The following is a 23,042-nucleotide window of genomic DNA, read 5'->3' as shown; positions in this document are numbered from 1 at the left end:
TGTTTCCTTTGTTCATTCTTTTTATGGGATTCTATAATGAGACAACTAATATATACACACTCTTCTAACTTTTCTTTGAGAAAGCACTCTGATCATTTTAAATGCAATCAGATAACTTTTCAGTATCCCTATGATTCATGTCTCCATATATAGAATCAATAATAGTTTCATCTCTGATTTCTGCATAATGAGGTTAAAATACTTTTACCACCATGTCAAGCATAAAATGGGCATCTGTATATATGCAATGAATGATAAGCTAGACTTTATTCTAGAGTGTTACATATGCCCTAAAAAATAGGTCTCCATGTATGAGCATATACAGACAAGTGTCCAGTGTGGCATGTATATTAATAGATTGTTAATGAAAAATAATTCTGTTTATCATATTTCAAAAAAAGTTGTCATATTTACAGTGACTATTTTACCAAGTTGTGAAACATAGTCTATCAAATCAGAAATATGTTATATACATATATAATACGATACATATATATACATATTTATATACATATATAATACATATACATATATATACATATTTATATGCATATATAATATTGCCAAAAACATGATGCCACTGAGAAAAAAATTAGTCATAAAGCAACACAGAAGAGGGTTATAAGAAGTCTTGTTTTTGAGATGGGTTATGACCGCAATTTAGTCCACAGAATCCATCTCAGAGAGAAATAGGAAAAATAAATGCATTAATAAATAAATCTTGCATTCCCTTTTTCCTTCTCATCTCCTGCTGTGTTCCCTTTGGGGCTACTAAAACAGGGAGACATCTGGGGAAAGGTCATGGTAGAGAATCATATACAGTGAACTTGAAAGGAACAGAAGATGCCCAAGCACATCAGGAATCCTAGGATGCACTGAGTTCCAGTCTATGTGAGTTGAAGGATGATATGAGCCAGTACACAGGCAAAAGTCATCTTCATCAAAGGATGGACATCCATATTATAGATGTATACACACACTGACCTACAGAAGCAATCTAGCATTAAGGTTAGCAGTCAGACCCACATGCACATCGGGCTGTTTCCACACTACTTAAGGTCTGTGAAGTTGTTTACATTGTGCTTGGTCTCAGTCCTCTCCCCTAGAAAATGGAGAATAATTTCCATGTCCCTGCAAAACAAAGACAATAATCTTACCTACTCCCTTAGAATTGTCTTACTAGGTTTAGTAGGTATAGTATAGTATCACCTTAGACATAGAATGTAGTCTCGATTGTAAAAACCCAGAAACCTAAAATCTACAAACTTAAAAATGACATACTGTGATAAGACACTGATGCTGCATCTCTAAATGCATCCTATGAAAAATTCCTATATCTGGATACTGTGTACAAGAAAAAACAAATTAGTCTGTAACAGCATCCTATCCTTATAACACAGTTGGTAGTTTAGGTGTGGAAAATTAGCTATTCATTGACATTGCAGAAAGTTCTGAAACTGGTTTTAAGTTTAATGATGAAATCAATGGGAGTTGTAGAAGCACATAATATTACCACAACTAATCTATCAACTAATGATATAATTGTACCATTGTACAAAAATAGTCACACAGAACACCTATTTTTCAAAACTCCAGGCAAGGAGGTTACAAATCAGAACTGAATCCTTTCAACCATTAGGCCGTTGAACATATCAAACAGATACATGCCACCATAAATGAAACGCTATGTTCACGTGTTTTGGCTCAATGGCATATCACTTCAATAATGGCCTGTTATGTACATTATTTCAACTGCCTGCTGACTAATCAACTTGTCCTTCTGCTGAAATTAATTCATTATCTGTAAAAGCCAGTTCAAAGTTGCAGGTGGTAAGGGGCTTACTCATAATTTAGCCTCTGTCTTAGCTTTGCAGAAGTACTTGTCTACCTTCCTACGCTTCATTATCTATTCTGCCCACAAACCTCTCAGTAGCCATCTGAGACTGGACACAAACGATGCCATCCTCTGCTCTTACCTACTTCAGTTAAACTCCTTTTTGCTATTGGTAACAGCCAACCTGGTACAAAGAGAATTGATCCAAATAATATCCCATGGTATATTGACCTAATTATTGTAATTGCAATTAGTTAAATATGTTAAATTTATTCATAGCCATGTCAATACTTGTGATATTTTCCAGATCCTTTTATAGACAATCTTAACTTGAGGGTACAAAGATTCAGTTATACTAACTGTTGCTGGAACACTGTTGTTTTTCTATTTTATATTGTTTGAAATTGTTGGAATCAGTTAAATCTCCATCCATTAACAGTGTATACTATTTTGTCTCATGCCATTAGGGAGGTTTCGGTCTAGTTCGAGGTGTTACAATTGTCTCAACTATAACAAATACACGACCACATCCAATGTGCCCTTTTGCCTTACCTGGACAACCACAGTTTTATCTCAGACAACAAATTAATTACCCATCTTTCAGTGCCTCAAAAGCCTCTGCAAAGGCCAACAGATACTACTGTCATCCATTAAATCCACTTGTTTATGAATCTGATTTCAAGGTTTTAATATGTAGAGCAGGTATAATGACAACGCTTTGCCAAGTTCATAGTGTCCTAAGAGCAATTCTGAAGTAAATAATCCTAGCATTGTATATTTATACAATATTTTATTTCATACAATATTATACAATACTTTGTAGTATAGTTTGTAGCAATATAAATAAAATTATTGTAGGATTGAATTTCAAATTACAAATATGGCTGAAAATATGGAGGAGAATTGTTGTCCCTAGAATATTCTTCCATTATCTTTAGACTTATCATTTCAAGATGGTCACATGAACATGCAAGTTTCTCTTTGAGTATATTTGAAGAAAAGTGTCCTCCGTTATTATCTCCCCACGGATATACATGCTTTACCGATTTTAAATATTCTGTGTCCAGAAATAGGAAGTTTGCACAAAGTACCCACTAATGGGGTAACGCTTTGTCCAATGAACAGCCACTGGGAGCAGTTTAATCAATGTGCTAAGAGAACTACTTCCCTGGAACCCCTGGTGTCATTGAGAATGTGACAGATCATTACAACACAACCCAGACAGCAAGCTATAGTTCATCCAAAACTGAGTAATGTGATTTCTGGTCACATCCACTTTTTACCTTGGTGATAATGCAGTAGAGACTGACTTCCATGCCATAGAAATGGATGGTACCCCTGCATCTGAGCCGATGGCCCACCATGTTCTAGACAGTGTGTTTTAGTTTTTTGTTTGTTTTGTTTGATTGTTTTGTTTTGTTTTTTCACTGCTGCTTCTGTTAAGACAGATGTTACCTCTGGGAGTCTTGCTTCTTCCTTTGCATATTAAGCCAGTCATGTTGTAAATGTAATAGGTTTATGTGTGTGAAGTATTCAATATGAGAACTTTCTACAGTCCCTATAACAAGGTTGCCTTTGTTTTTGTTTTGTGGTTATTAAACAATTAGAAAGGGAATTGACTTTAAAACATGCTTTTTGGTACATGCTCCTAAATAAAACCGTTTTCTTTACTTTTGTACCTAAATCAATTACTGAATATCTGTATGTCAGTTCCTTCCATCTTAAAATGGTTAGAATAATAAAACCATTTCATAGATGGGTAAAAAGAAATGAGAACTTTGATAAAAGCAGATGAAAAGTGGTCTATGCTTAGAAGTCCTCAGAGCAACAGAGCTCTCCAATCTTTTAGTCATTACTGTGTCCTTGTCTACAGATCCCAATCTCACCCCATCTCCTGAAGGTTTGGAACCTGACCCTGTACTGGCACTAGCTTGGGTCTGTTCTTTCAGAGCTCTGAGATAGTCTGTTGCCATCATCTGCTCTGTAATTGTCCACCTGATGATCATCTAATTCTTGTTTACTACTGACACTTTTTCTTTTCTTTTTTCTTGCTCATTTTATTTATTTACACCTCAGATGTAATCCCCCTTCCCAATTTCTGCTCTACAAACCCCCCAATCCAATCCTCCCTCCCTCTGCTTCTATGAGCATACTCCCCCACTCACTCACCCAGTCCTGCCTCCCTGCCCTGGCATTTCCCTACACTGTGGCTTCAAGCCTTCACAGGACCAAGGGCTGCCCCTCCCATTGATGCCAGACAATGCCATCCTCTGCTACATATGAAGCTGGAGCCATGGGTCCTTCCATGTGTACTATTTGGTTGGTGTTTTAGTCCCTGGGAGCTCTGGGGGGTCTGGTTGGTTGATATTGTTGTAATTCCTATGGGGTACAAACCCCTTGACTGTGCACCCTGCCGATAGTTGTGGACTTCTATCTATTATGTATGACAAGAATTTTGCAAACATTGCCTTCAGTCAGTCTACTTCTGCTTGCAATAGAGATTGCTCAACCTCAACGCTCAGCTGAAGGGGGATGCCCTTGTTATCCCCTTTCTTAACCTTAATATCCGCCTCTCTGTCTCTGACTCTCTCTGTCTCTGTATCTCTGTCTCTGTGTGTCTCTTTTTATGTCTCTTTTGTCTCTCTGTCTCTCTGTCTCTCTCTCTCTGTCTCTGTCTCTCTCTCTCTCTCTCTGTGTCTGTGTGTGTGTGTGTGTGTGTGTGTGTGTAAATACTTAGGAAAACAAACATAACATATAGACATATGAAAATTTAATTAGGATTAACAACCCCTTCAACAAATAAATAGCACACTACTTCAGCAGTTTTTAATAAACCTTACAGTAATTAGTTTTAATTTGTGACAGAAAGAAATATCTTTAGCATTTTTTATCCTAAGCTTAGAAAAAAATAATTTGAACATGTAGAAAATGAAAACTATTTACTCTGGTTTGTATTTTTAAAATACAACTTTCAAAAGCTGGAAAAACCTTTTTATACCATGCCTTTACATACTTTTAAAATATTAAGAGGAAGTTTTTCATTTTATTTTGCAGTTACGGCTTTGCAAAAGCACATAGTACAGAATTTCAAAGACCAAGGAATTTCAATTTTTCTTCAGGTTTTCTAATATTGGCAAGCTAAGTATGCTCCAAAAGTATAATTTAGGAATATATTGAGAATTATTCATAAAATTAATAAATAACTATTAACTCAAATTATACTAAAGTTTATCTAATTTTTACAATCATGTATATATGCGTAAAGGGTTGCTATTGTGTGAAAGTAGTGATCAGAGGTCAGAAAAGGACATTGGATCTGCTGGAGCTGGAATTACAGACAGGTGAGAGCCACCCGACATAGATCCTGGGAACTGAGCTTGTTCGTTCTACAAGAGCAGTGCGCACTCTAACCAATGGACCATCTCTCCAGGCCTTATCTAATATATTTTTAAACACAAATTTAATAAAAAAATGTACATTTCTCAAGTTAGGGCTGAGCCTTAGCACTTCAAGTTAGTGGTAATTTCCTACACTGAAGGCATTGGGTTTATAATTTAAATTTTAGTCATTTAATAAACATTTGTTGGAATATCTATGTTTCAAAAATAGCAGGCTAAACAAGATGGATGAAGTCTGAATATTCCAGGGGAGGAAAAAAAACAAATGTGTGTCACTATTATCAGGCCAAGGAAGAAAATACATGTGACCAAAGACACTGAGATGAGGCATGAAGATGTTCTTGCAAACGGAGCGTTCAATGAGAACAGGCCTGTATGGGGCAAGGGGCAAGGGCGTGAACAGTTTGGAGACTAGAGCCACATGGAAAAAAGCTAAGATAATGGAGGTCACCAAAAAGTGAGTACAGTTTTACTTTGAATCTTACATACTTGTTCTCTCTACATGTCTGAAGGGAAGCTCCGTTCATTCTTTTTTACCAAAAAGAAAGTATGATTGATTGCATGGGCCAAATTATTTATAAATATCTAATGGCTAGAACATACTATGAGCCAGGATTCACATTAACAGTTATCTGGTTATAAAATCTGAGATTTTAACTGTAGTCTATGAACAAATTTTGTGACTCAACATTTTTATATTGATTTACAATCAATGTGTCTGGACCGAGTCTTTAAAAATAATAACAACAACAATAATACTCTAATTATGTAAAGAGGCAGGCATGTGGGGGCCAGCAGGTAACTAGTGACAGTCAGGTGGCTGTTTACACAGTGTGGATCCGAGGAGCTTATCTTGAGTCATCAGATTGTCCTCAGTGCTTATGATTACGTAATTCTTTATTCTTTATTACAAAATCTGTGGAAACATACACTTTAAAAATAAAGTTTCTCTCTCATGGGGTTGGGGATTTGGCTCAGTGGTAGAGCGCTTGCCTAGGAAGCGTAAGGCCCTGGGTTCGGTCCCCAGCTCCGAAAAAAAAAAGAATTAAAAAAAAAAATAAAGTTTCTCATGGCCTATACAAACTTTTAGAATTAAAACTGTGATTAACAATCTATTTAAAAGCTAGTTTGGATAAAATCTGCAAATCATGCTTAGACCACCTGTATGCTGCTGCTCTGCCAAAAATGAACCCAAACCACAGACTCCTAATCTGATCTCTATCCAGGACATTTAAATTGTGATTTAGGGAGTTTTCATAAGGTAGACCAAGAACTGCAAAATACAAAAGGCCATCTGTGCCACTGATGAGTGCTCTTTAAACAACAAAATTTAGAAAAATATAGGAGACCAAACAAAGCAAGGCTATCTGTCTACATAGCAATCCACTAGAGTGACGCTCAGTAAGGAAGTAATTATTAGTCCAAACCTGGTAGTTGGAGCTTTAATCCTAGTACTCAGATGGCAGAAGCACACGGGATCTCTATGAGTCAAGGCAAGATTTGTCTCCACAGTGAATTCCAGGTTAGTCCAGGATACCTAGTGAGGCCTTGTCTCAATAGGGAAAGGAAAGAAAGGATTTGTTTTGGAATGTGGGGTTTCCACATATCCGGACATGTGTGATGAGCTTCACTACACATATTTTCCTCACTCCTCTGTGGGCATGTTTTGTAAGCTATGTAAACTTTATGATTGGGTTATTCAAATGCTGATTTCTGTGCCCTCATATCTTGTCTCAATCCTAACTCTGCATTGTAATGCTTATACCAAGAATCTCCTGCCCAAGTTTGTGTAAACAGTTCTTGGTGTTTATTCTCTGCCTTGTCAATAAATGCTGATCAGTACACTATAACTATCTACAGACACACCAGAAAAGATCATCAGGTCCTATTACAGATGATTGCGAACTACCATGTAATTGCCAAGAATTGAACTCAGGACCTCTAGAAGAGCAGTCAGTGCTCTTAACTACCAAACCATCTAAGAGGAGAACTCCTCCATTGTTGGTGAGATTGCAAGCTGGTACAAACACTCTGGATATCAATCTGGAGGTTCCTCAGAAGAGTGGACATAGGACCTAGCTATACCACTCCTGAGCATATACCCAAAAGATTCTCCAACATATAATGAGGACACACGCTCCACTGTGTTCATAGCAACCTTATGTATAATAGCAAGAAGCTGGAAAAAACCCAGATGTCCTTCAACAAAAGAACGGATACAGAAAGTGTGGTACTACTCAGCTATTATAAACAATGACTTCATGAAATCTTAGGCAAATAGATGGAACTAGAAAATATCATCCTGCGTGTCTTAGTCAGGGTTTCTATTCCTGTACAAAACATCATGACTAAGAATTAAATTGGGGAGGAAAGGATTTATTTAGCTTGCACATTCACATTGCTGTTCATCCCCAAAGGAAGTCAGGACTGGAACTCAAGCAGGTCAGGGAGGAGGAGTGATGCAGAGACCATGGAAGGATATTACCTACTGGCTTACTTTCCCTGACTTGCTCAGCTTGCTTTCTTGTGGAACCCAAGACTACCAACCCAGGAATGTCACCACCCACAATGAGCTGGGCCTTCCCACCTTGCACTAGTTGACAAAATGCCTTACAGAGCTGCGTCTCATGGAAGCATTTCCTCAACTGAGGCTCCTTTCTCTGTGATAAATCCAGCTTGTGTCAAGTTGACAAACAAAACCAGCCAGTACAGTGAGGTAACCCAATCACAAGAGAACACACATGGTATACACTCACTGAGAAGTGGATATTAGCCCAAAAGCTCAGAATATCCAAGATACAATTTGCAGACCACATGAAGCTCAAGAAGAAGGAAGACCAAAATGTGCATGCTTCAGTCCTTCTTAGAAGGGGGGATAAAATACTCACAGGAGGAAATAAGGAGACAAAGTGTGGAGCAGACACTGAAGGAAAGGCCACCCAGAGACTGTCCCACCTGAGAATCCATCCCACATGCAGTCACCAAACCCAGACACTATTGCAGTTGCCAAAAAGTGCATGCTGACAGGAGCCTAATATAGCTGTCTCCTAAGAGGCTTTTTCAGATCCTGACAAATGCAGAGGAGGACGCTCGAAGCCAACCATTGGACTGAGAACGGGGTGCCCAGTGGAGGAATTAGAGAAAGGACTAACAGCTGAAGGGTTTTGCATCCCCATAAGAACAATACCAACCAACCACATACCCCAGAGCTTCCAGGGACTAAACCACCAACCAATGAGTACACATGGAGGTACCCATGGCTCCAACTGCATATGTAGCAAAGGATGGTCTTGTTGAGCATCAATAGGAGGAGAGGCCCATGGCTCTGTGAATGTGCGTTGTCCCATTGTAGGGAATACCAGGGTGGGGAGGTGAGGGGAGGAGGGTGGTAAAGGAGCACCCTCATAGAAGCAGAGGGAGGGGGTGTGAGAGAGGGTGGAAAGGGGATAACATTTGAAATGTAATACATAAAATAGCCAAGAAAAGTAAAATTAAAAAAACAAAAAACAAAAAACAAAAAAAATGCTGATTAGTCAATGGCTACGCAGAATAGAGAATGGGGTGGGACATCCACTACAGAGGGAAGAGAGAGGGAAAGCAGGTGTGCAGGGATGGTGGAGGAATTGGAGCCATGAAAAGAGAGGCTGTGATGGTTTGCATATGCTTGGCCCAGGGAGTGGCACTATTAGAAAGAGTGGACTTGTTGGAGGAAGTGTGTCACTGTGGGGGTGGGCTTGGAGACCCTCCTAGCTGGCTGGGGAAGCTCAGTCGGTTCCTGGCTTCCTTCCGGTGAAGATGGAGAACTCTCAGCTCTTGCTGCACCATGCCTGCCTGGATGCTGCCACGCTCCTGCCTTGAGGATAATGGACTGAACCTCCAAATCTGCCTGCCAGCCTCATTAAAATGTTGTCCGTATAAGACTTGCCTTGGTCATAGTGTCTCTTCACAGCAATAAAACCCTAACTAAGACAGAAGTTGGTACCAGGAGAGGGGTATTGCTGTGATAGGCCTGATCGTGCTTTTGTTTGGAAGAATGTGGACTTTGGGACTTTTGGAAAGCAGTGGACTGCTTTAAATGGTGCTTAATGGGCTATCTTATTAGGAATGTGGAAGTCTTTGTTACTCAGAGTGGGTTGAATTGTGCAGACCTGGACCAAGAAGTTTCAGAGGAGACAAATTTCAGTATGTGCTATAAAGACTGCTTTTGTGGTATTTTGGTGAAGAATGTGGCTGCTTTTTGCCGGTGTCTGAAGAGTCTGCCTGAAGCTAAGGTGAAATGACTCAGATTAACTACATTGACAAAGGAAGTCTCAAAAACGCCCATCAAAGATCTTGTTCTCTGGTTAAGTGTCATGAAAAGCATTTTGATGAAAAAAGGGAAGTTGAAAAAGAAAAAACACAAAATATGTGGTTCCAGTATTAAAGGGACACCTGGAAGTGAAATGGAGCTGAATCCTGTGTTCAAGGATATTAAATTGAATTAAGGAAGTAATTACCTTGGGGTAAGACCCCACCCAGCTAAGTTAGCTCCAGGCAACTTAGTACAAACCTTTAATCCCAGGAGACAGGCACATGGATCTCTAAATTCAAGGTCAATCTACAGAGCAAGATCCAGGACAGCCAAGTTTAGATAGTGAAGGAGTTAGAAAAGAGGAAGCTGGTGATAATGTAATAGAACAAGGGGGCCATGTTCCAGCTCCTGCAAGCAGCAGGACTCAGCAGCTTCAGCCATGTGTCTCTGGCTTTATAGTCAAGAGGAGAAGGAGACTACAGGGACAATTGATGCTGGTTACTGGAGCTAAAAAAGAGATCAGCATCACTGAGGTAAAATCTTTTGGGAAGTGTTTTTTGTTGTTGTTGTTGTTTTTGTTTGTTGTTGTTGTTTTGTTTGTTTGTTTGTTTGTTTTGAGAGCTGTGTTCCAGAGATGCCAAGGATGTACCTTGTGCTGTGGCTGGACTTGGTAGTGTGTAAGAGTCACCCAGATGGTATTGGTTTTGAAGGCATGAATGTGGTCATGAAGAGCAGCTGAGGCTGGCACTGTGAGAGGCTGTGGAAGGCCATTGGTGAAGGTGCACCCTCAGTTGCAATTGATGGCCAGGACTGAAGGGGTCAGGCAAAGGAGTTGAGGCTTGGCACCATTAAGAGAGCCTAGGAAAGGCTATTGGAGAAGCCTAGATGCAATGGAAGACCCCACTGTATTGGACATGCCAGTACCATGGGATGATCACCAAGAACAGCAGGTGGATCAACCTGAGGTTAAACTTCTACAGAGGGCAGAGCTGGAGAAGTGAAGCCAGCCCTTTGGAGGATCATGTGTGGATCCCAGACATTGAAACAAGCTGCAACATTGAACCTGCCCTGGAGACCCAAAGATGTTAAAGATTGGCCACAGGCTATCTGCTGAGGAAAGCTGCTATTAGAGAGTGAAACCAGCTCAGGAGAAAGAAATTTGTTGTAGTAAATAAAAATGAAAAGGAGTTGAAGATCTGAAGACTGCTCGGACATCAGACATGGAGATGCAGAGTTTGAAGTTTGCCCAGCTGGTCGCCTGTCTTAATTCGGGGATTACAGTCAAGTGATTAGATGAATCTTGGAAGAGACTTTGAACTTCGGACTTTTAACGTTGTTGATAAAGCTATAGACTATGGGGATTTTAAAAGTTGAACTAAATGTACTTGTTTATTATGCTAAGTTTAGGTATGGCCTCCCTAGACTCTTGTGTTTAAACAAGCCAATGGAGGCCAAGGAGTGGAATGTAATGGTTTGCTTTTGCTTGGCCCAGGGAGTGGCACTATTAGAAGGTGTGGCCTTGTTGGAGGAAGTGTGTCACTGTGGGGGTGGGCTTAAAGACCCTCCTCCTAGCTGCCTGAGGATGCACAGTCTGTTCCTGGCTTCCTTCTGGTGGAGATGTAGAATTCAGCTCCTCCTGCAGCATGCCTCCCTGGATGCTGCCATGCTCCTGCCTTGATGATAATGGATTGAACCTCTGAGCCTATAAGCCAGCTAAAACAGAGTCCAAAGAACCAGATCAATAATAATATGCAGGTATCATGGGATGGGGCTGGGAGGTAGCCAAATTAGCATAGAAGGTAAGGAAAGAACGTTTAATTGCTCAGCTACTGAGGTACAGTTTTAAGTAAGTCTTGTGTTCGCTATGCAGTGACTAACATAAGGTAAAGAAATACAGCTGCTGGATTAATTCACTGTTTACACTTATATTAAGAATGATTCAAGAGCTGGAGATGGCCTAGTGGTTAAGGGTACCAGCTGCTCTTCCAGAGGACTGGGGTTCAATTCCCAACTCTTACATGTGCAGCTCACAACTGTCTCACAACCACCTGAAAATCCAGTTCCAGAAACCCTGCTTCTGGCTTCCAAGAGCACTGCACACAAGTGGTACACATAAGAATAATTCATTAATACTCCTGTTCATTTTATCACTCTGCATTACTTTTAATTTCTTAAGTTTTTTGTTTATTTTTATGTGTACAGCTGATGGTCTGGTCTGACTGTGTGTCTGTGCATGATACACATGCACTGCCTGCCTGTGGCAGCCAGAAGAGAAACGGGAGTTTCTGATGATTGTGGCCACCTTTCGTTGCTGGGAATTGAACCTGGGTCCTCTGGAAGAACAGCCATTGAGAGGTTTCAAATCTCTAAGCCATTCTTTCAGTCTCCCTCCCAGTTCTTAAGTATGTGTTCTATTGTTCTTTTTCTGGTTAATCATCTACAAATTCTTCTTGTCTTCTGCTTTGCCATTCTCCATCTCATTTCTTCTTATGTATTTGTGTCAATAAATTAGGTGAAAATTTGTAATTTTTTTTAAATTGATACTTTAAATCTTTTCCAAAGCTATTGCTTTGATGCTATTATTTAGGTATTATTTGTCATATATGACCAAAAAATACTGTAGGACAGGCCATATTTGTGCAAGTTGTGCAATGATGGGTAAGTTTACCAGCACATTAGTCAGTTCAATGAATTGACACAGAATTCCATTAACTTAAATCTATAAGAGGTAGCAGTGAGCTAAGAATAAAAATGGAATCACTCTTAAGGAACTGAATCTAACAGTGTGATTAATCCAGCAACTGACGGCCACAAGGCTCCAAATATCTTTAATTTGCAAAAATAACTGCGGAAGAAATGCAGAGGGAAAAAAAAAGTTCTGAAATTTCACATCAAGACATGGAAGTAGGGATGGGGAATGGATATGATCAAAATAGATAGTGTACTCTCATGAAAATGTTCAAATATAAACACAAGTCTATTCTTGAAAATGGTTGTGCTTCCATAATCTATAAAAATAGTTTTGTTTCAATGCCTTCTGTCCTTAGTTTTCTCAGCAAATGTTGAATTTTTACAGAATGGCTTACCAATGGGTGCCAGAGGCAGAATGTGGACTTTGCCAAGCAGGCAAAGGGAATTAGAAAAAGAGGAAATGTCTTTGTTAGAAATTGTGCAAGATAGATCAATCTTTTGTATCCAGCCATTCAAAGGAAGACTTTGAAAAGCCAGTAATAAGCCCGGCTTTGTGCTGTAGCTGAGGACATTTACAGAGGGACAATTTGCTGGATAATACCACCAAATAACTGTTAGCAAAAGATGTGCATTCATGTGTTCCTGCATGCATGTGTGTGTGTGTGCGTGCGTGCGTGCGTGCGTGTGTGTGTGTGTGTGTGTGTGTGTGTGTGTGTGTGTGTGTACAGCTGTGCTTGCCTCATATTGGTATGTGTGGAAGGCAGAAATTGATACTAGATATCTTTCTCAATTTCATTTCCAACCTTTTTATTTAGCATTTCTTATTAAACTCAAAGCTTATCTATTCAATTAGACTGTTTGGCTAATGAGTTTCAGGGATTTAACACACACACACACACACACACACACACACACACACACACACACACATACACAAGAGGCTACAGATTCCCTAATATGCTGAGTTTTTCTATGGGTTTCGGCATCTAAGCTCAGGGCCTCAAGCTTACCTTCTAAGCACTTTGGTCTTTGAGCCATCTCACCCGCCTCAGTGCTTTTACTTTTGTGTGTGGGCAAGAATCTGAGAACAGAAAAATGAGCAAATAAACAAATCACATTTTCTTCACATAGCCTGATTATACTCAAATCTTATAGCTTGGAATTCAAGGTTTTCTTCTGAATCCTGACCCCAAAACTCTCTCTCTACCATCTCGGACTCCTCTACTGTGTGACCCCACCCTTCAGCCCAGATACAGCACCATATTTCTGAGACAGAACCATCATCTTCTCACTTGATTAGCACACATTCTGTCTCTCACCCTTCATTATCTGTACATATTGATGTCCACCTCTTCTGTGATCCACATACATACTTTTTCACCCTTTGACTAATTTCAGATTCCTCAGACTTTCTCTCCGTTTCTACTAATCTATGTGGGAAGCTTTATGCCATTCTTGACAGGTTTCCCTTTCTCTCCCGCTGTTTTAGTAGCACCTATCATAGTGTCTCATGATTGAACAAGAATTAGGTCCATTCCCCTCTCTGTAAACTGATGTGTAATCTGCTCACTAGATTCTAAAACAAAGAGCAAGAGGTTTTAGTTTGCCTAAAACAAAATCACTCTCCTATCACTGAGGTATTCTCTGATAGATCATTTAATGTGATTTCTTTTCAAGGGAGTCATCAAGTGTAACCTAAGTATATGTTTTAAGGTTTCACAAGCACAGTATTCACAGTTTTACATTTATAGAAGGAAGACAGCAAAGCGTTCATATTGTATGTGCAAGGGGAGGAGTCAATTAAATATTCTATTGTTTCTAGTTACTCAAAAATATTCATCATGTAAAAACAAGATGCACAATGATAATCCTGTGCTGCTTCCATAGCTGTTCTGTGACTAGACATAGCCAGGGATTGGGTATTCCTAATCATCAGTGTCACTGGACTCATATTAAGGTCAGGTTTCCTTTGTGTAGTAGCTGTTGACCTATTGTTTTAATTAAAATTCCAGTGCCTTATTATTCTGTGTTCCCAAAAAAAAATAGGCTATTTTCTCTGCCTCATAACCCCTACTTTAAATCAAAGATGATGGACTATTTGTGTTTTTCAAAACTTCAGTAATAGAAAACATGCCATGACGTGACAAGCCTTAAGCAAAAAAATCAAACCTAAAACGAGGTACCGAAGCAATGAGAAATATGCGGTAAAATGATGTATTGAGTCATCTATAAAGTAGTCTTCCCATGTAATCAATAAAGATGACAGGTCATGCCATATTGATGCTTTTGCAGTCACATTTACACGCATAAGAAAATAAGTCAAGAGAAGAAAGTCAAACGATCTGAGGTCCAGAATAGGTAAAGGCAGAGCAATCATAACAACATTAGGCTATCTGGGGACAAGCAGAACAATTGACTTTTCTAAATAGTACTCACTAGGGACAAAATATTCAATAATTCATGTTGGAGAGTTAAAGATAATAATAGACAGTTTTCACTTTCAGAGCAATTAAAACTAAATTAAATCATTGCGATATTTTATCATATATTTTACTCTTTTGTGCTTTCAAATTAAAGTATTGGAAAGTTTTGCAGGGTAAATGATCTTCATGGTATTGTAAAGAAGCTTTGCTATGTTCATATTCTATTCTTCAAAATAACTCAAGGTAGACTGATCCCCGCTTACTGTGAAAAATAAATGCAATGGAAAGAAACCATCAGGTTTTTTTTTTAATTATAAGAGGACAAACACTGACCCAACAACATTCCTACACACATCCCTGAGATAGCTTACCTCACCTCAGAGGAGAATGGGAAGTCAAAGGGGAAAAAGAAATGCTACATAAACAGTGCTCCTTTTTATCCCACTGATGAGTAATTTCTTTCCTCCTCATCACTAGCAAAAGCCACACTCCAGCTCGGTGGTACCCAGTGTAGTTCAAAATTAATCAAACTGTCTGAAGACTTGCTATACACTCATGTGGAGTCCACCAGGCCTTGTAAATCAAACCCTCTGGAGCAGCAACTCTGTTGTTTGGAGTTTTACAAGTCTTTTCAGTATTGATATGCCCTACATTTGGAAATAGCTATTGTCCTTTGTTGCATCGCTCTGTGTGCAAATGCCTTAATTTTTCTCAACTTAAACTTGATGACAAATATGACACTATGTCTAAAGTAATATAAGGCTATATGTAAAACCTCAAAGGTAAGATAAATAATTTTAAAAAGGTCAACAATAAAAACTGAAACTAATGGAATGTATGAACAATTTACCAAAAGCTTTCTTATGATTCCATGTTATTCTGAGGCTTGTAATTCAAAAAAAGATACTTGGGAAAAAAATCTCATTAAATGAAAGGAGTAGTTCATGGACAAAAGAAGGAAAATGTATTTTCTTCCTCATCCTCTTAAATCATTTAAATTTAATTTTCATGCCTGCAATTGATCAGATTTGATCAAATGATTTCATTTTCATTCTTCAATCTCAAATTTTCAGTGCCTCAGAACACCTAAAATTCTTTATATTCACAAGTAGATCATCTGTCTATCTGTATAATTTCTCTCTCCCTTCTGCCCCCTTATCTTCCATCTCTTTCTTTCTTCCTTTATTTTTTTCTATTCTTTTCTTTCTTTTTCATAGTATTAGAAGTAGCCATTTATTTTTCCACAGTTCTACAGGCTCTAAGCTTGAGATCAGAGCATCAGCAGGGTGGGCTCCATCTGTGAGCTGAGGAGATCTCTGTTTCGGCTTTCTCTTGGCTTATAGATGATGGTCGTCTCCTTTCCTCTTAAATGGCCTTCTTCTCTGTGTGTCTATGTCCATATTTTTTCTTTTGGTAAGCATACCTACTCATGATGATGGATTAAGGTCCACCTTAATGATTTCACTTTATTTACCTTGTTAAAGACACTGTTCTTCTTATGCTGTTTCCCAAGCAACCTGTTGTCAAAGGGAACACTACTAGCCCGATTAATTTCACAAGTATACTAAACTCACATTTTGAGTCACAGTTGTAGCCCTTGCAGTACCAGAAGTCCATAGCTTAGATTATTGACAGATCCTAGAATCCTATGATCAGAATGTAAAGAACAAACCTGTACTTAGATTGAACATGGGCCAAAATTTTTTTTCACATGTCTCAATCCCAGAGGTCTTTCCTCATGAAATTCCTAGGAACTTTACTTGCTCTGTTATTTCCTTCCTTCTTTATATCTTTAAATAGTGTTAGTGCACTTTTTTTGCTTAAACCTTCAGACATTTTTCCTAAAGACAAGAGCAAATCAAGTGATTGTTTTTCTCCTCCCTTTCCTCCCTTTCTGAAGGCTCTATCTGCCTCTCATCTAGCAGTCTTCTTTCTCCCCACACATTCCTTGATTCTTACAATACATTTTATTCTTCAACACTTCAGTCTCTTAATTTATAAATCCACTATTCATTTTTTACTTTGTCTATAGTGTGTAACCTGCCCTTATTTTTCCCATTAATTAATTTATTTATTCACTTTATGCACTGCCCTCCACTCCCCACCCACCCCTCACAGTCCCTCCTCCCATCCCCCCTCTTCTTCTCCTCTGAGGTAACAGAGCCCCTGCCCCTGGTATCCCCCCACCTTGGCACAGTAAGTCTATGCAGGGCTAGGTCACCCTCTCTCACTGAGGCCAGACAAGAAGCCCAGTAAGGGGAATAGATTTCATAAACACCCAACAACTTTGGGATATTCTCCACTCCTCCACTCCAGTTGTTGGGGGACTCTCATAACGACTGAGCCGTTCATCTACTACATATGTTCAGGGGGCCTTGGTCCAGACTGTGTATGCTAGTTTCACCTGCCCTTCTTAAAGGCCAGCTTCATTGATCCAGTAGTCAGAACAGGCTGATTATAAGGTAGTAACACACAACCATTTTTTAACCACTTCTCTAGCCTTGTCTTCATCATGCTGACCTTATGGTCATTCTTTTATTCAACCCAGGATTCATTGGAGACTACACAATTTAAGACTGAAACAAGGTTAAGAAACACAAATGCAACCCAGACTCTGACCTAACTGACCACATGAACCTGCAAGACAGACATTGAAAGATCATTATTTTATTCCAAGGAGTAACAGGAAATAAGTGCCATTATAACAGCTGTGTTTTGGAAAACCAGAACAGAGATTTGATAATAGCAGCAGCAATTCCTTTCAGGGTGTTGACAACTTTGTGTGTTCTTAGCAGCTATGTAAAGTAGAATTGTTGTGTTACTAGACGACCTAATTGTAAAGAATGTAATGTCTACAATTAAAGTTGCAGAGGGTAGGAGCTTTAGTTTTATAATAAAAGTCATTTTTTCTGTTGATGATGAACAAAGAGACTGCCTGTATATCATGCAATTTTTTTGGACTAAGAATGTCTCCCTCTGTTATGTATCTATCTCAGTGACCAACACCAAAACACTTCAGGAAAGCAATATTATTTGAGGTCGTTCAACCTTAGAGCTCTACTTGCTCACCTCAGGATCATCTTATCCTCAAGGTGACTGTGGAAATGTCAGTTAGAACGAGTAGGTCCAGGGTTCCTTGATGTACTTTAGCAAACTAAGTCTAACTCATAACAAAAAGTGAACTTTAAATACATTCTACTTCTCTGAATTTATCTATATTACAGTAGAAGGAGATAGCCAAGGGAGATGGGACTGCTTCAATGACAGGTTTATTATGATGGCTTAGTAGCCCATGGCCGTAAGCTTGGCTCATTATTTTGAAAGTTGTCTTGAAGAGGACAAGCAGACCCCAACTTAAAAGGCACAGGTGGCAGCTAATAAACTGCTTCTTATGCAAGCCCACGGAGTTGAGTTTAATCTCCAGAATTCTTATCAAAAAAAAATAAACAAGAATGAAACAAACATGTGTGGTGATGCCCATTTGTAATCACAGTGCTAGGGTGACCCCTAGCTCCTACTGAAAGATCCTGTGTTAAAGAAAGAAAGAAAGAAAGAAAGAAAGAAAGAAAGAAAGAAGGAAAGAAGGAAAGAAGGAAAGAAGGAAGGAAAAGAAGGAAGATTGCAGCTTGATATACAAAACAAAACACTTAGGGTTGTCCTTAGACTTCTACAAGAACACAGATACATACAGATACAGAGAGAAAGGGGGGGGGAAGAGCAGAGAGGGAGAGTTAAATCTCATAAATTTTACTATTAATTTCCATTCACTAGGAGATTTAAAAAAATCCACTCTTAAAGATAGCCCAGGGGTGCTAAAGTTTTTAACAAGAAATCACCATTCCCTCTCCCCTGGGCTACCATTGTCTAACTGATTTGCTGTTTGAATGCACTGCAAACCTGCTTGGGATCAGAGCATGCTCAAGAATAAACAGCATGGCATTAGGTATAAAATAATTTAGAGAAGGACGATTGATGTGAGGAAGTTTAAATTTCCATGGAAGGTTCTTTAAAGTATTTTTCACCTTAAAAGTAAAGCTAAATTAGCAAGCCAAAGCCCCTCCCCCCAAATAAAGATGTCTTTTGGCTTGTAAGCATGCACCAAGGTGGACACTGCACTTCCTTGAATCAGCCAGTATAAAACTTTTCTCTGGAAGCTAATCAGTCAGTTCATTCATTTCCCACTTAAAACTGTACTTAAAATAAATGTGGTGATTACAGCCACGTCACAAAACTCATTCTCAGCCTGATATTTTCCAGGAAAGTGAACCTGAAAAAATAATTCTATCTGAACGTCATTCTCTCTTTTATATATATATATTTTTTTATGTTTTGCAATTGAAAGGCTTGTCAGCTTCAGCTTCACCTTGGAAAGTATCATGGCAATACCATAAATAACCGGAAGTGGCAGCTAACGTCACACTGTAAATCACAGAGTATTATGTTTCTGTCATTAACAAGCTAAGGAGATAGGAGGTCATTTTCTTTAACAAGCTCATACATACCGCCCTTAATGAAGGGCATGTGAGACACCACTCTGCTTTCTGTCTTCTGCAGTGAGTCACATGGGGTGATGGTGACCTTAAACCTTGTTTCTGCTGTCCTCTTCTCCCCTTCAGATCATTAGTAACAAGCAGAAACATTGCCTGGAGCTCCATCTCCTTCCCTAGCTCCTTTCTCTTCCTGGGACAGGTGCTAATGAGTAACAAGATGAGAAGGCTGGAGAGTGAGGACTTTCACCTTTCATGCAGATGATAATCAAATCCTAAACAATTATAAGTCAATATCATAAGAGGGAGAATGTCGGCTTTCCATAATTACTTTTTCTAAAATAGAAATAGCATTTCAACCTGTGATATTTAACATTTCAGGTTCAGATCCTTTTGGGAAACAAGTATTTACCAGTATTTTTGGAGTGTAGACTTCTTAAAAGACCATCTTTTATGTAAATCTCCATCTATACATTTTAGAAACAGCCATTCTGAAACAAGTCTATTCCCCCTTTTTGACTGACATATATATATATATATATATATATATATATATATATATGTTTCACACATATGTTTCAGTAGGATTTTTCACTAAATCATTTTGTATTACAACTTAGGTGTTAAATTCTCAGCTTCATCTAAAGGACAACTGAGCTGCTCAGCCCCAACATTAAAGCTGTCATATCAAGAAAACTAGTTATCTGTATTACACACACACACACACACACACACACACACACACACACACGCACGTGCACGCGCACACGCACACTCACACACGGTATGCCTCTTTTCATTTGTTATGTTTAAATCTACCTGTACAGTTCTTTTCTATAATGATTGATTGAATACATAAAATAACGTTATCTTAGAAAGGAAGTTTCATGAATTTCTCCAAAGCTAAAAGTGATATGTGTAGTGTTGGCCTCATTCAGAAGTATCCTCAGAAGTAAATGCTATGTAATTTGGAGCTTCTTAATTTTACTATTTTAACATACATGGCAACGAATATTGGCAAGTTCCAAAGCCGCGCCAGTGTTTGATCTGCGTAAGTCTTTGGGAGGGAGGCTGAGAAGACTATTCCTGAGACTGTAGGATGTGGAAGCAAACAGACAAGACAAATTATATAACAACCAAACGGATTATTCTATTAACAGCTTACTGTCTTCTCCCTTTAACTAAAGCAGCATCTTCCAAGTGCAACAGTCCAGAGTCATCCAGATAACGCCCAATGTTGGCTAAAACCACTAAAATAGAAAATTGTTAAATTTTGGGGTTAACAAGCTTTTTTAATCCAGACTCACATTTACTGTTAAACATGGAAAATTACTCTTTCTTTAGTTTCTGTTAATAGAATAGCCTGTTTGGTTATTATGTAATTTGTTTGTTTGTTTGTTTGTTTGTTTGTATATAATCAGTCTACTCTGACTTTATTCTTCCACTTGATTTTGCTCTTGTTCTATTGTATTAAATTTATTCTTATTATTCATAAGTGCATACGTCTGCCTGGGTGTACATGTACCACATGAATGCGGGTTCTCTTGGTGGCCAGAAGAGGGCGTCAGATCACCTGAATTTGAAGTTACAGGTGGTTGTGAGCCAGCAGTCATGGGTGATGAAAACCAAACCCAGGTCCTCTTCTAGAGCAGTAAGAACTACATATTTATAATGAAATATGATCATTTCCACAGCCCATTTCCTCCACCCAACTCTCCTAACTCATGCCACTCCCAAGTTCCTCTCTTCCTCTCTTTCTATTTGTCATATCCCATTAAATTCGGTTAGTACTGTCAATTTGAGTATAGATATATGGCCGTCCACTGGCATGCAGGCAAGATACCAGTGGCCATATTCTCAGGGGAAAGACCCTCCTTCCTTCCTGGAAGCTATCAATTGCCAGTCAGGGATGGGTCCTTGTGAGCTCTTTCTGTATCCATGTCAGGATTCCAGGTGGCTAGATCTTGTGCAGATCTTATAAAAATAACTACCTGTGCTGTGAGCTCCTGCATTTGACAGGGACGTCATGTCCAAAAAGCACCATTTCCCAACATGTCCTCCCACCTGAGGCATTTTAAAAAATATGAAATATTGCTGACCATCACAGCACTTCCTTTACACATTGTGAAATAGAAGTTGCACTGGCGAAGTCAAGTATTTTCACTTGTATAGTTATCTGAAACCACCATCAGCTTTCAAAAGTGAACCCTAGATCAGCTAAAAATTCTAGATCAATTCAGTAACTGAGCTAAAAGTCATTTTTTTTACTACGATAGTTTACTATGAAAAAAATAAAAAACAAGCAAATGCATTACAAAAAAGAAAACAGACAGTTGGCAAGCCACTCCTTTTAAGAATATGTTCTAATCCCCTGAACCTCTGGCAATGGGCAAAGGGACACCTTGTGGGTGGTGTTATTTCTTATAGCGGTCAGGGGCAGAGCAGATGGCAGTCCTTCGTTCAGCCAAACTTGATGCCTGGCTTGGTGGCAGTGCAGCTAAGGATGAGGTAAAGAGACCCGCAGTCATGGCGCCCACAGAGACCCGCAGAAAGCCATGGCGCCCACAGACCTGCTCTCCAGCACAGCACAGGCGGGCCATAGACACTCGCCTTCCGCCATGCCAACAGAGTCACCTTGGGGCCCGACACTGCGTAAAGTGAAAGCCACCACAATGTGTGAGCACGTGATGGACAGGAGAGAAAGCAAAGTGGAGCTGCTTAAGCGTTATGAAGGAGATGGTACCAGAGACTCGAGGATGGAGAGGAAGGAGTAGCCATTATGAGTGTCCAGCCCTGACACCTTGGGCCAGCCCCAGCTGCCACTGATGGCTATGTCTGGATCAGGGGCCATGCAAAGACAGGAGTATGTGTCCATGTCAATGGCTTATATTACACTAGAGGGCGTCGGGAACTCCGTAGGCACTGCATCAACCACATGGATGTCCAAGGCTTATGCAGAACTAGTACACAACTGGCCCTACCCCTCACGAGCTGCTGGCATTCTGGAGAGCAAGCAGGTCCTATGCCTCACCTATGTAGCACAGTGGAGCTGTCTCTGATGGCAGGGCTATGGGTTAGCCATCCTGAGAATGTCCCTGACACTGCTGTGATGTGGCAGGAACACAGATGGGATGTTTCAGGAAAGTTGCCCACAGAGCACGGTTCAGGGTTGGTGCGCTTTTTCCCCTTGTCCCTCACCTCCTGAGTTAGTCAGGAGAGCTGACCCTGGGGTCATGATATCAGGTGAACTTATTCCTATCGCAGGACTTGGGAGAGTGGGCCCTGCATCTCACTTGTGCAGCACAGTAGAGCTGGTCTTGATCAAAGTTCATAAGTGAGACAGCCCCTTGGGAAAACTGGTCCTGCCACTGATCTGCTGTGAGGTGGAATGGGAGTGGGGTAATGTTCTTCCCACCTCCTCCCCAGGCACCTAAAGCAGTCAAAAGAGCTGGCCCCAAGATCTTGAGAGTGGGAGAGCTAGCTAGCCCTGTCTGCTCACTGGTTGTAGCACTCGGGAGAATATGCCCTACACACAGGGCAACACAGTTGAGCTGGCCCCGATGGTCAAGGCACAGTTGAGCCAGGCCCAAGAGTATGAAAGTGAGAGACCTGGCCCAGCCAGCACCTTGCAGAATGTATCACTTTGGACCCTATGCCTTGACTGGTCAGCACAGTGGAACTAGCTGCGGAGGCCTGGGCTCAGGTGAACTGGCCCAGCGGGTATGAGAGCTAGAGAGCTGAACCTGCCTACCTACCGCCAATGGCAGCATTGTCTGGCCTTAGCCGGAGCACTGCTGGAGAGCTCCCCCTGGTGGTGCAACTAAGGGAAAGCCAGCATGTTGACAAGCTCAGCTGCTACCTAGGCCGAGATCCAGAGCTTTGGCTTGGCCCACCCCAAAATCTATATCATCTGTGAAT

Source organism: Rattus rattus, chromosome 3, assembly GCF_011064425.1.
Source record: "Rattus rattus isolate New Zealand chromosome 3, Rrattus_CSIRO_v1, whole genome shotgun sequence".
NCBI classification, from domain to species: Eukaryota; Metazoa; Chordata; class Mammalia; order Rodentia; family Muridae; genus Rattus; species Rattus rattus.
This window is presented reverse-complemented; position numbering follows the sequence as displayed.